We start from the raw sequence: 13896 nt of genomic DNA on the forward strand, positions 1-13896 counted from the left end.
ATAAAAGGGTCGCGGCGCATTTTCAATCCATTTTTTTTCATATTTATTGTCGCCATATTTGGTCTTAGAAACTATTTTTTTTTGGCAATTTCGTGCGTTAAATATATATACACAACCAGCTCAGAACTTTCCGAGGTGGATGTCTGTGGGGGAGAGGAAGCCTATATTCAGTAATAGGCTTCTTATAACTGAAATGTATGCTATGTGTGGACATGTATATCTTCCGTTTTTTGGAAGCATATTCAACGACTGGTGAGAGAACCTTAACATTTCGTTAACGTGATGCTTTTCAAGTGTATTTGAAACAGTATCGAACCTTAGAAAAACACGAGTTGACAAAAAATAGTTCCTTTAAACCTGATTTAATACGCGGATAAGATCATCATGTTGAAAAGGTTTGTGACGTAAGAAAAAAAAGTTTTTAAAAGGCAGCTCTTTCCCTCCAAAATTTTAATATTAAGTCTAGCAAATTTCTTTGCTATCTGTGAAAAGAAGGCGACAATCCGATTTTTTTTTTTGAATTATTATTTCCCACTTTGTCACCACTCTCACTTCACCTGTGACAATAAGAAATCTTATTGTATATGGGTCTGGTTTTTATAGGAATCGAAATTAACTGTTGTTCAAAATAAAATTTAGAAATATCTGAAAATACTGATTAAAAGTTAAATCACCTTGAAAAAAATGGTTTTTTTTTCCTGAAAATGAAAATAATTTTGTTACATTACTAAATGCAATAGAAGTTCATTAAACCGGAATTATTAGGATCAAGAGCATTTCGGATAGTTGAAAATTCGGATAATCCTGGAAGTATGGGTGTAAGCAAAGCAAATCCTCAAATGAGCAGATTTACCGTTCATTGCGATAGAAAAAAAAAGCAGATTACGTGAAAAAGTAACATAGAATTGTTTGCAAGGCCCTCAAAAATAAAAAAACAATTTTTCATATCATTTTCTAACAAATAATTGATTCACAACCTTCCGTTTTAAACAAATATGGGGTTTGAATGACGTGTTGGCCGCACACGTGCTTTATTATACGTAGAGGTCGTGGTGGCCTGATCAGTAAGGCGTCGGACTCAGACGAACGGTCCCGGGTGCGATACCAGTCAATCGAAGATCCTTTGTGTTCGTTAATAGTGACTGGGGCACGTTTAATACTTTGTGGTCATAAAGTCCCCCAAGTGAAACAATACCTCTGGGGGACACTGGATCAGGGATTGCTTGGCTTCTGGACAAAAGAAACAGCTGTCTTCAGGATCCTATGCATCTGGTCGAACCAGAAATAGTGGAAAATACAGGGAACCCTGAAGTGCAATGTGATATCATAAATGTATCAAAATTAAAAAAGCGAATGCTGAGTAGAGTGGTTCGAAAAAATCATTTTTTTTTAAAATTATTGCGTTACCTCTCAAAAGTGGCAGTTTGTTATCCTCAATTGGGGAAAAAAAAAATCTAACTTGACATCTTCAGTTCACGCATGAGGCTGAAAGCTTGAAAACATATGCTAAAAATTAATTTTCACAAAATAATAAAATTAATTTTTTTTTTGTATTTTTGTAACGCAACAACCATAAATTGTCAGTATATGCAGAGTTTAAACCTAAAAAAAAAAGATTTTATAGCTTTTTAATAAGATCTTTCGTTTGCGTTTACGCCTTAAATTAAGCTAAAATCTCGTGCCCAATCTAAGGCGTATGCGCGAAATACAAATCTTACGAAAAAGCTATAAAATATTTTTTAGGCCCAAAATGATAATTTATGGCTGTTGCATTATGAAAAAATACAAAAAACAAATTTAATTGTTTTTTGAAAAATTCAATTTTTAGCATATTTTTTTCAAATTTTCAGCCTTATGCACGATCTGAAGATGCCAACTTAGATTTTTTTTTATTTTTTTCCCTAATCGAGGATATTAAACTGCCACATTTGAGAGGTAACGCGTTTCCAAAATTTAAAAAATCGATTTTTTCGAAAAATTGTTGAGTGTATTTTTAGATACATATTTACTATCTTAATTTAAAGTTATCAATATAAATATAAAATTTAAAAAAAAAAAAAACGCTTTAAGTTGGATCCAGATAAATGAGAGTCGGATGAACAAAGTTCTAAAAGGTATACGTATTTCTTTTTGCTCGTTTGGAATAGTATTTAAATTAAGAGCGATAAAACAGAGTTTTCTTGCTACGTCTTATGCTGCCATCTTGTGCAGACAAATCGAATGGAAACCGAAGTGGTTGCATGGACTCTGAAAAAATCAGTTGGACAAAAATTGATGTATGGATTTATAATCTTTTTACTGAAAATAAAGTATGCATGTTTCAGAGATACAAAGAACTCCTTCACTAGCACTTGGCTGTATGCAGACTTTCAATTCTCTCCAACCGGATTTCACAAATACTAATGTTATATGTTTAAGTTTATAAATATTGAGAACATATGCATGTATTTCTCAAGTTTCTACGCTGAAAAAGTTAAAATTAAAACCTGACAATATGATAAACATAAATAAATAAACAAATTATAGCAATCTGAGCTCACATATTTTACTTGCTGTGCACAATTATTTTGTTCTGTGCCGCTAAAATGTAAAAAAATAAAAAAAATACGAAATTCGGCTAAAAGTTCTGTTAACATGTAAAATTATGTTCTAAAAAAATGACTAATTATTAAAAACTCCTTTAAAATTTGAATTACTCTATCAAACGCATAAAATGGATTATTAACATTAAAAGTTACTTTAAAATGTAACATAAATATCTAACTAAAAAGGTAAATTTAAAATTACACTAAAGTTAAAAATAATCCATGAAGTAAATAAAAAAAAAACCATTACGTATCTTAAAAGTTCAATTAAAACTTTAAAAATAATCAATTAAATAAATTAAACCACATCAAAAGATCGATTCAGTCAACTTAATCGTAACTGAAAATTTTCATTCAAAGTTACTGAATCAGTAATAAGGATTAAACTTTAAATTAAAGATAGGACAAAACTAGTATGTTGTTAGCCATCATGAAACTTTTTTCTATATCTTCCTTATGATCCTGATCCCTCCCTATGATTGACGAGGAAGCAATATTCCCAACAAAAACAAAATTACATATGCCAAAACTTTACGACCGCCCCAACTCTCGATTTATCTCAAAAGCAAACAAAGAATGAAAACTGAAAATCATTTTTAAAGCCTTGCTTAAAACAATTACAAACATTTATTTGTTAACAAACACAAGAAGGCAACAGTTAAAAAGTTTAAATCATCGCGATTTTCTGGTCATCTTCCAACAATTAAAATCACGCAAAATATGCAGACGACAGTCTATTACGATTTGTCTTTCTTATTGTTGTATTTATAAAGCTATTTTTATTCACACAAAAAAAAGTTTGTAATTAATTTGAATTCTGAAATTTTGAATTTAAATTATGTTTTTCGCAATCACGAGTTGCGACAGGACCCCATATTGTTTACTACCCTACTCACTTGTTTCTAGAAACGGCTCCTGTCCCTTCTCTTGGGCGGTTACTTGTGTACAGTTGTGTATGTGTAGGCCTGTGTGTGTGCGTAGACCTGTGTGTATGCATGTTGGCGTGTGTGTATGTGAGTGAAGGTGCGTGTGTGTATGTGTGTGTATGTGTATGAGCGTGCGTGTGTGTAGGACATGGACGCCACCGATCAAGAGAAGCGGCTACCGGGAGGATTCGCTTCTGTAGTTGACGGTGGATTGAAAAAGGAACCGGTCAAATTAAAACAATTAGCAATCATGATTGCTCAAAAATCAACCCTCCCATGGAACGATTGGCGCTAAAATTAAACCAACGCCTGTTTACATAGAAATTCCGATTATCTTTTATTCCAAATTTCATTCAGAACGTAGCATTACTTCTTGAGATATGGCATTCCCAATGTAAAAAAAGAACGTTCGATTGCGCCAACCCTTTTCAGTAATTGACTCCAAAATAGAATGAGCTTTTGTACCCTCTAAAGGCTACTTGTCGATAAATGTTTGTTTGATTCCGTTCATTATTTCTTGAGATATAGCAGACACAAATGACGACAAAAAAGTTCTATAGCGCAGCCCCCGTTTGAGCTATTGACACCAAAATTGAATCAGCGCCTGTACCTGTTAGGGGCAACATATGGACTAAATTTTGTTTGATCCCGTCAGTTACTTCCTGGGGAATAGCAGGCACGCATAACTCAAGAAACGTCCCATTGCTCCACCCCCTTGGAGGAATTCGCGCCAAAAATCAATGGGCACAAGTTCACATAGGGGCACGTATGTGTACCAAATTTCGTTCGATTTTATGCGGCAGTTTTTGCTGTAGAGCGGCCACAAAAAACTGGTCACACATACGGACACACAGACAGACATTTTCCAAAAATGGTCAAAATGGACTCAGCACACCTCAAAACGTTCAAATCCGTCAAAATTCGAAAATTTACACAAATCCAATACTTTCTTCTATATATTAGTTACAGAAGAAAGTAAAATCAAGAAGGAAAGTAGTACTTACTGCGATAAGGATACGAAATAATAATCCAGAAGATATGAAATAACCAATTTTTGAATGCGTAATTTAAAAAAACTGCTGAACCTTAAATTTTCCCAAAAATTATTTAAAGAATAATAATTAAAATTACATACTAATGAAAAATCTGATATAAGTAAACCACAAAAGAGTTGAAAACATTCCACGATGTAAAACTTAACAAAATGTATCTAAGTTCTAAAAATTGGAAGGTAAAATATTTGTTGCCAATTTTCAAAAAAAAAAAAAAAAAACTTTCGAGAAAAATAAAAATTTAATTCTAAAAAAAAAGTTACACTCAATTTAGAATGTTGCGCAGCGATGTCTCGAAAACTATGATTCGCTAAACGAATAGCGAATCAACTTTATTCGCAATTTTAATAAACTATAGGGGGCGCTGCAGCCACTGTCAGATGAAAAAGTTAATGGCAGATGAAAAAGGTAAAACAAAAAAATGCCGTAACTTATAGCTTGCTTTAACGCTTAGTGAATGGCAGTAATTTTTCATCGTGTTTGTGGGAAGCTTTCTTTTTTATTCTTCTAAAGTTACATTACACCATAAACTGTCTAAAGCCTGTAATTTACCCCAAAGAAAACACGTGGGATGGAAAGTTTTATCTTTTTCTTTAGTATTGTTAATCACCGCAAGGTGGCGTATTCGATCTCTGGGGTTGTGAATTGTATGGTTGACAAAATCGGTGATGCTCTGTTAGTTATGTAAGGTAGAGGGTTACCATAATAAAATATTTGTCGCCGTGTCCCGGTTACCGAAATTCTGCCAAGCATTCATAAAAAAAGAATAATAATAGTAAATTTTGCTCTCAGTCAAATGTTTAAATATCTTGAATTTCAGCCAGAAAATTTGAATCAGTGTGTTCTTTGTTTCAGCTTCCATTAAATTTTTTAAAGAATGGAAAATAAACTTCAAAGATTTTATTTTCTTTACATTCTTAATGCGAATCCAAAGAAGTTCATCGTTGCCTATTGATTCGCATGTCTGAATAATGTTTGACCACCGATTATATGGAAAGGCACACATCCAGTTTAGATGCGGAAATGGAGGCATCTATTGGTTTTCAGGGATTCCAGCTTTTGCAGATTTATGTTAGCCTATAAATTAAAAAGAGTGGAACATCGCATCAAATTTTTACTTGCTCCCCTCATTCAGATAGACTCGTCTTAACTAGACTTTTGCCAATTCCATATAATCCGTGGTCAAACTGTAATTGAATTATATTATTAAATAGGTAAGCCAGCCAAACCATTCTAAGAATCTTTAAAAACTTGTGATAAGTAAAAATGGCTCTGATATTTAAGCACAGTTGCAATAGAACAGGTTATTGGTAAATGTAAGCTATTACCTCATTATGGGCAATAGATTTATAACAGAATGAGGAGGGTACCGATTTGTTTTACAACAAGAATAGGTATAATAGTTATATATATTACACATTTTCAAAACGTTCACGTCAAATTAAAAACAAAAGAAAAAAAGAAGATATAAAAATGTAATTTGAATCTATTGAAGACTATTTCTATAAGTTTGGTTCGCACTAAGAGGTGTGAAATGTATGATTTCTTGATTATAACACTCAAAAGTAGCTCTTTTATCCTAAAATTTTTATATTTTGGTTCATTCTGTGATCGCAAATAAAATTTAAATTAAAAACTCGAGGGGATAAGAGAGGAGGTAAGCAGCATCATACGAATAGATTTTACAATTCTGTCTATATTTCTTCTTCTCTCTATTTTTAATTTAAATTTTACTGTCTACTTTGGAATGGGGTTGTTTCCTTCAGTCAAAAGTAATACTTTTAGTCACTGAAATTGATAGAAGAAGCAAAGAAAATAACATAAAACCAGAAAATTCTTTCATTTTTCCAACAGTTATTTTTTAATTATTTTTTTTAAATGTCCGATTTTGCAAACAAGGCATAGTCTTGATGACATCACAAATGATGCTCTTTGGCGCATTTTGTACCGCATTTCCACGTTATGATAATCAAGAAGCGAATTAAAATTGCGCTCTACGCTTGCTATCAACCATATCGTTGGCAATACACGTGAGTAAAAATGCGAATTAAATATTTTGCTCTGTGAATGGCAACACAGAATGGCATATCATCATTTGTGATGTCATTGGCAAGAAATGTAAATAATGAAAGCGCACCGATTTAAGTAATTTTTTAAAAATATTAAACTTAAATTATTTAAAAAATGGTTAGATCCTATGTTTTTAAGCATGTTTTTTCAGAAAAAAATTCTTTTAAAATTTTGGAAACGACCCCATTGACCTAAATATAAAGACAATAAGATTAACTGAAACTTTTGAACCCTTCTTCGGGGATATAATTGTTCGTAAACCCCAAAAAGGAACTTCATAACTACATCTGCTAGTTCTTTGTGTTCTTTTTCTATAAGAGTCCAGAAGTTAATTAACCTAATTACTGCAATACTTTTGTTTCAATTCAGAATCCCACGATATTGCTCACATTTTTACCACAGTTAAATTCTTGCAGTATCAATATAATTTTTGTACTTTTCGTAGTTAACTGATTACTTCTTACAGATTTTCGTGTAAATTAGGGTTACGCGTAGTCAACAGTTGTGAATCACTCACATAGCATTGATTTCAGTTAAATGTTTCAGAATTACTAAGAAGAGTAGGCGACAAGATGACGATTCGAACTCACATAGCATTGATTTCAGTTAAATGTTTCAGAACTACTAAGGAGGTAGGCGACAAGATGACGATTCGAACTCACATAGCATTGAAGGGTCAGAAATAACTCTTTCATGAGGTAGAGTTCGTTCTGCGGGAATTCGATGGCGCAGAAATTTTTTCCTTGGATACTAAACGCATAGAAAAAATTTGACTTAATGCATTTGTAGTCCATCTGTTAAATGCTGCAAATTCTCAATACCCAAAATCACTGATCGAGTAACGCTCTGGCGTGACCAACAATAAAACTCGCACCATAGCATGCGTGACGGCATTATTTCACTGTTGAAGCACCAAAAATTCAGTAATTTATTTATAATTTGATTGAGACAATAACTTTTCCCCTTCCCTGTTCTTCGTTTTAGTTCTGTTCGTATTTTGCCAATTTGTCAAGTTCTGTGCCATTTGAAATAAATAAATAAATTTATAATTTGATAATAATTTTTGGTAATATTTGACATGCAGGGAAATGCTTTATTTTGACAAGGCTGAACTGGATCCGGTAACTTATCTGCTTCAATGGTAAGACTCAATTTAGGAGAATGAAGAAATGAAAAAGTGGTCAACAATTTACGCTATATTCCTGGAGTTTACAATGAATTCACTGGAGTAAAAGATAAATTGTCGAAATATCACCAAACGGGCAATTGTTTCGTTCAAATGTAAAAGCAATTTTCACTCGAAAAATAGATTTTCTAGTGCAATAAAATTCACTTTTATAATGTAAAAAAACAACGTTGCTTCTTTGAAGGTTACAGCCTAGCATTGTAGGCTCAAAAGCTCTTCTGCATTGAAAAAAAGCTCTTTATTAGTAAAAAATGCCTAAGGAGCAATTTTTGTGCTGTAAACACCTTGATTTTATACTGAACAATCACGTTTCAAAGTATGTAGTGCACAAAGGGATAACCTGTGTGCTTTCAAACCCTCATGTAACGCCCACAACCGCATGAATGAACCGTTTTCGAGCTCACAATGCTATACAATTCCAAATCGTCATCTTGTGTTCTATTACAGAAACATAAAACAAAAACACTCTGTATGCACTGTATTTCTTGAGAGCCTATTTGGCTCAAGTACTCTCTGCCAAATTTAAATCCTGCTGCAATTCTGCATCCTTCTAGCAGGGTGCCTTCATCTGGTGTAAAACTGCGAGTAACAATTATCTTGTGCCTTTGACATCTACACCTTAATAATGGCACATAAAGGACGGGATGCTATTTCAGGGGATCGCATTAGGTTTTCAAAAAGCTGCGATACTCATGTCGTCCGTTCAGAACGAAAGAAGAATATTTATTTACAGTTCGTCGGCTAAAAAAAGCTACGTAATCAGCTTTTATACTTCGAGAAATATTGGCAGGAAAAAATTTCTCCAAGCAAAATACGTAATCGTTGCTTAACGAAGCAGATTTTCACCCGATAGTTTTAATGGTCACATAAAGTAAAAACGTAGTACTCGTAATTAGAAATTGGTTCGTAAAATGTTTAGCTTAGCTTTCTGCCGGTTTCAAGATTTTCTGTGTTTTATCTGTTTTTTATCACTATCTCAATCTAAATGAGCGTTTTGATTCCAATATTATTTTTACCAGAGTTGTTATTATTTGGAAAATAAAAGAATTAACATTGTAAATGTAAGGAAATTCATTTATGTATCACTAAAATCTAATTTGTATATAGCTTATAGCTAGGAATTAAATCAGTTCACTCAAAATGGGTAACCTATCAACCCTCAAGATCCATGGAGAGCCATTCTGGAAGAGGTTTTGCAGCACCTGTGGTATTTCGGTGATTCACTGACACGAGGTAGTAGAGGGAAAAAATAAAACATTACTGAAGATGCATGATTTCGGGGCCAAAATGGCGTTTTCTCCGTTACCTTCTGGTTGCGCCATCTATCGGCATTCTTTATCCCCATCCCACGTGTTCTGCGCTGCGGATTTCTCTCTCCGTGGAAGGATGGCGTGCTAATCGATCTCCGCATCACCCACATCCGGATAGCTGGACACCCCTATGTAAGTACCTTAAACACCCTGTGCGTACCCCAGTCCGTACCCTTTTCTGACCACGTCCTGGATAACCACCCATTCCGAAAGCTGGCACACAAAAGTCACAGGCCTCCATTTTTTTCGCTCCGGATTTCCGAAAAACTCGGGCGGAGGGACAGGTGGTGTTCACATTTATCGATCGCGCCCCGTGGTGCAGCTGTAGCACATCAGATTCGGTCTTTTACCCAGAACGCCCTGGTAGTAAAGATCTGCGCCGTTTCTCAGAAATTCGAGTCGCAGATCATAAGCAGACACATTCGAAATTTGGAAGGTCACATCTTGAAATAGCACGAAATCCGTTTTCCTGTCACTTTTGAAAAAATTATATCTGCAGAAATGAGAAGAAGAAAAAGTCGGAAAAGGTCATAAACTTGTGTCATAAAACTAGAAATTATAGATACAGAAATGTTTTTACAGAGAACAGAGTACAGGCAAAAAGCTAGGGAAGGATTTATCTATTTCAAGGCCAGTCACAATGCATTTTTGAGGCCCTTTTGGATGACGTAAATATTTTTTAACGTAAGAATCAATTCAGGGGCCTCTATGTATGGAGGAGGGGAGCACCACGTATTTGGGACACGTGACATGCTAAACTCACCACTGAAAATAGCAAGTCTCACAGAAGGATAAATCTGAACCCTTTAATGCATGGTGAAGCTTAAATAAATCATACCCATTGAATTCAACACACAGAACATCACAAAACTAGATTATCTGAGTGGATTTTGTCTTAATAAATTCGTATTGATGTGTGACTGTTACGTGTTGTCTTTAGCATTCACTTGAAATTTCTTAATTGTTAGTTTCAGTAAAAAACGGCATGATTCAATTATGCTTTATTGTGCACTGAAAGGTTGAACCTATTTTTAAATCGAATGATAAAATTTGATTAGAGTAAAGAACTTTTGCTACGCTTAACGCTATTTCGAAGGAACCAAAACAAAGGTCAACTAAGCTTCACACGAATCAAGTATAAACAAAACACCTGCCCTTACGCAGACACACTAATGGTGCTATTGTTATTTAAAAATAATGATGTCATTAAAATACGCTCTTAAAGCTGATTAAATGCCTTGCGCATCACCAAAATATGGTTTAACGTACTAATCTGGCAAAAATAACTAGCGTGACGTTTGTAGCTGCGGCCTCTTATGTCGTGCGTTTATTTTTATAAGATAGGGAGATGGTGGAAATAAGGACTTTTGTACCAAAACGATCAAGGCCCGATCCTCGGCATGGATCAAGGAAGTGATCCTACCTATTTGCTGCTGTATGGCAATGAGGCTTCATACTAAAAGGTAGGGAGACGGTAGAAATAAGAACGTTTGTTCTAAGACGATCAAGGCCCGATACCCGGCATGCATCATGGAAGTGATCCTACCTATTTTGTGCTATGTGGCAATAAAGCTTCATACTGAAAGGTAGAAAAATTGGAGAAATAAAGATGTTTATTCCAAGACAACTAGCTTTCCATTCCCGGGTTGGGTTACTCTACTGAACCCACAGCCTCTTTCTATTCGGAAACTTAAAAAGGCTTCGTGCTTAAAGGTACTGCTTAGCTTAAAGGTTTAGTTGCAGATTAGCGCATTTGTTCCCTTCTCAGATGTTTACGAGTTTACATTCTTAGCTCTTATTAATGCATGACTCTGTAGTTTTAGATTCCGCCTCTCCAAGTCACACACATACATTTGTTTTTCCCACATGTGCATTAAATTTTCTAAAATTAGTTACTAGAAAGTTTCGGTTTGGTATTTGGAATGTTATAACATATTTTGTTTGAAAACATTAATTTCAGAACATACATACCTTTTATGTAGGCAAAAAAAGAAAAGAATTGGTTACTGCGAAAGTCTCACCGAATTCATTTCGCCCAGTTTGTTAGGCGTTATGTTTCTTCAAACCATTAATGTTTTACAAGCAAAAGGAAGAGCAATTAGAAAAGAGAAAAAATAAAATAAGAACAGGAAATATAATTGGTTAAGCAAATTATATTTAAAAAAAGTTAGGGCACCAATACTTAAGCACTTTTGATAACAAGAGGCAAGAATTGCAGAAAAAAAACAGATCTGGAAAGGATTTTTCCCCTTTTTGCTTTTAATGTTTAAATGATTGATTCTTGTAAAAGAAAAAAATGCACAAGGTTGCTATACCTTTCAAAACTCTTAACAATTATAGATCAGTCAAAATGCATGCAATTCTAATCAGTATCCTTCTCATTGCTTTAAATTGTTTAAGTTGTTAAGTAATATGCCGTGATAGCCACAAATTTAATTTTTAAAATTTAAAATCACTACATTAAATTTTCTGAAACAATACCATGAAAATAGTAACTGAGTACTTATGTTTCAAATTTCATGATGGGATAAAAATGGGCGCATAGGAGGAATATGAGTTCATTTGGAAATGACACTGTGACAAATTTTTACTCTCAAATTTCTGCAAAGAGACACTGTTTGCCTTTTATGTCAAAGTTAAGCTGTAAACAAGTTGGTTAATGTTTAAATACAATCAAAATTTGCATTGCACTTATTTTACTGCAAATAATGTAAAAAGTGGGAAATTTAAAGCTAATTAATTCAATATTCAACAATAACAAATCTTCAGGAAATAATAATTAGTTCCACAATATTTATACTTTAACCGTTGAAGTTCTTTTGCTATTCGTTACAAGTTCTTCGTAATCCGTAAATTTACTGGAGAAACAGCATATGAAACAGGACATCTCGTTTTCTACGTATTGACAGTACGCTGGCAGAAAAATACGTTTTACAGAATTCATTCGTTTTTACGGGGACCTAACTAATGCAGAGTTTCTGAAAGTGTAATCTGCAAACCCCCTTGGGGTCCGTGATGCTGGGTACAAAGTAAATAAAAATACTTGCTATCACAGGGTGAGTACCTCTGTTTTATTTTAGAGGTCTATTTGAGACTCCCTTTAAAAGAAAGAGTATTTCTAGCCTCTCCGAAAGCGAACATGAGACGAATTTAGTTACTTATATTGAAGTGGGACTTGGAAAGTTAACAGAGAAGAAAATGAGTAGTGTCGTTTTTAGTTTCTTGACCAGTCTGACATTAAACGATATTTTATTTTATTTTTTTTTTGCAAAGGAATTTTTATTGCTTTTGCTGACAACGAAATTGCAAACGATTATAGAACGTCATACGTGATTTATTTTCCCTTCTTTAATGATAGATTTTCGCAAATTTTCTTTGCATTTTTTTAACATTTAAGGAAGGTTGTCATTATTGTTATGGCATTTTATTTTGTTTTAATTCTTCCTTGTTTCCAAACGTTTCTATAGACGCTTTACGTCAAACGACAACTTGAATTGAGCAATGGCGATTCCTTAGGTTCTTGATAAAGTGGACTAGTTAAGCCATCTACCGATAGTATACGCCTCGCATTTGGCAAAACAAGTTGAGAAACCTACTAAGGGGTTACGGTCTGACTTTTTTAAAACTTCATATGATAATAATAATATTAATTATTATAATTAATAATAATAATAACAATAATAACAATAATAATAATAATTGTTATTATTATTAACATTATAGTGACTAGCTGATCCGTGCGAAGTATTCGCGTTTGGAGGAAGGAATTTAAAAAACTCGTTTTTTGTTTGCTTGTTTTTAATAGCAGCAAAATAGTAACTGATTGGTTTACTTTCCGCTGATGGCAGTGAAAAACCTTTAAAATGATGTCTTACTTTTGAAGTTTGATGAAGTATTACGGAAGTTATGCCTACCCACGAAAAACACTTTTGAGAAATAACATATATGCCACGTTAAAACAGACTTTCTTTTTCTGATTTCAATGCATCAATATAACTGATTTTTAATCCTTCTTCCAATAAGTTAAAATTATACAGGGTGTTCCGTTTTAACTTGCAAGACCTTTATTTTCGCAACCGTTAGTCCTAGATATAAACTTCCGATCGCAAAAATGTTCAAAGTCAGATGCAGGGTTAAGACATTAAAAGTTTGAAGCAAAAATTAAAATGGGTCAAAAAATACAAAATTTAACTTTTTACACGGGTCCTAGGTTCCCTAACTTATGTTTAGGGAAATAATCTCCATTGAAAACTATTACTGACATAAAAAACTTGACATTTGTGCGATCAGAACAAGGAGATAATTCAATTCAAAGTTTTAAGGGACCATGCAGAAGATGAGTTTGGAACTTATCGCCCTTTCAGAAGAATGACAGGTCGCCAAAGTAAGAAAAACAAATATAGTTTTCATTGCTATTCAAAAATAAATGCAAATGTTATGCCGTGATACGTGAACACACACTACAAAACCTCGAACAATTTGAAAACCACCCTCTGTGCACGCATATCATTTTAAACTCTTGTTAACCGCTATATTTTCCCCCAATAGGTATTATTGACGGCTAGTGAAAAGTGGTGTAAGTCACAAAACGCTGCGTTTCATATCTCCGTGAATATTGGCCGTACTGATTTCAAACTTTTTGTGTTGGAATTATTTTTCAGTGGAGATAATTTCCTTGACTATAAGTAAGGAGACCTGGGGTCTGCATAAAAAGTGAAATTTTGTATTTTTTGACTCATTTTTATTTTTGCTTCAAACTTTCAATGT

General features: G+C 33.7%; 1 protein-coding gene across 1 annotated transcript in view; it reads left to right on the plus strand.

Annotated features, from left to right (window-relative positions):
• Positions 1 to 9221: 9221 nt before the first annotated feature.
• LOC129217534 (cytoplasmic dynein 1 light intermediate chain 1-like) overlaps positions 9222 to 13896 on the plus strand; it is a 34593-nt gene continuing 29918 nt past the window's right edge. Inside the window, exon 1 of the mRNA XM_054851851.1 lies at positions 9222 to 9261. The gene's annotated coding sequence lies outside the window, so the exon portion shown is untranslated. The remainder of the gene's footprint in view (positions 9262 to 13896) is intronic.

This window comes from Uloborus diversus, chromosome 2 (assembly GCF_026930045.1).
Source record: "Uloborus diversus isolate 005 chromosome 2, Udiv.v.3.1, whole genome shotgun sequence".
Classification (NCBI taxonomy): domain Eukaryota; kingdom Metazoa; phylum Arthropoda; class Arachnida; order Araneae; family Uloboridae; genus Uloborus; species Uloborus diversus.